This window comes from Cebus imitator, unplaced genomic scaffold (genome assembly GCF_001604975.1).
Source record: "Cebus imitator isolate Cc_AM_T3 unplaced genomic scaffold, Cebus_imitator-1.0 Scaffold474, whole genome shotgun sequence".
NCBI lineage: Eukaryota > Metazoa > Chordata > Mammalia > Primates > Cebidae > Cebus > Cebus imitator.
This window is the reverse complement of record NW_016107789.1, coordinates 1,196,517-1,197,929: the sequence shown is the minus strand read 5'-3', so window position 1 is coordinate 1,197,929 and position 1,413 is coordinate 1,196,517.

Genomic DNA, 1,413 nt, shown 5'->3' with positions numbered 1-1,413 from the left:
ACTGCAAGTACATTTCTTCAAGTCTGGTGGACAACTCAACCCCAATCAGCCCATTTTGTGATCAGCCCATCTATCCATGGGATGATGACTCAGAGCAATGAAGATGGCAAAGAAGAAGGAGGAAGATGGTGGAGTAAATATAAATAGAAGAACAGTTTTTTTCAAAGGAAGCAAACAAAGATACTAAGCCCATAATTTTTTTTTTTTTAAGTTTTAGTTGACCAGGCAGGGTGGCTCACACCTGTACTCCCAGCAGTTTGGGAGGCTGGGGTGGGAGGATTACTTGACACCAGAGGTTTAAAAGCAGCCTGAACAATATAGTAAGACCCTGTCTCTACAAAAAATATTTAAAAATTAGCCAGATGTGGTGGTGCACATCTGTGGTCTCAGCTACTGAGGAGCTGCGGTGGGCAGATCACTTAGCTCAGAAGATAGTGGGTACAGTGAGCCATGGTTGTGCCACTGCACTCTAGGCTGGGAAACAAAGCAAGACTCCATCTTTAAAAAAAAAAAAAAAAGAAAAGTTTTAGTCAACTAAAAAAAAAAAATCCCAAAAATAGGATCTAAAAGGTGTTGAAAGCATAAAGGTTGGATATCAGCTTTTAATTAAATTGACTTCTAACCATAGAGCTCTTTTAAAAAATCAAATCAAATCTATTATTACCAGATTTTAGCTAGGACAAACAGTTGATTTTTTTGCTTTTGAACTTCTTTAGCAAAGATATCTTCTCAACTGTTTTAACCAAGTTTACAACGACCACAGACACATGAGATGTCTCCAGAGAGGTGGCAAGCAGTTTTTTACAAGATCCAGAATCACCCCAAAGACCACTCAGAGAAGGAAAATTTCACTATCCATAAAAGAGATATAGACCACATTTCTGTTAGGCCATGTTCTCTAGGGTCTTAGCTTCTCAGCTGGCTGTCCACACACAATGGCTCAAAAGCCTTGTGTGCCCCTCAACAGACAGAAGAAAACAGGAAATCAAAAGCTTCCCAAGGAAAGGGAAAGGATCGATAATAAATTGGTACCCCAAAAGACATTCACACAAACATTAAACCAATTCCCTGACCAGGAATCAAACCTGTACAGTGGAGATAAAACTGCAGAATTTTAACTATTTGGCCACAAGGTGGAGTGCCCTTTGCTGTTCCCAGATTAAGAAATAAACTCAGCCGGGCGCGGTGGCTCACGCCTGTAATCCCAGCACTTTGGGAGGCCGAGGTGGGTGGATCACGAGGTCAAGAGATCGAGACCATCCTGGTCAACATGGTGAAACCCCTTCTCTACTAAAAATGCAAAACATTAGCTGGGCATGGTGGCGTGTGCCTGTAATCCCAGCTACTCAGGAGGCTGAGGCAGGAGAATTGCCTGAACCCAGGAGGCGGAGGTTGCGGTGAGCCGAGATCGCG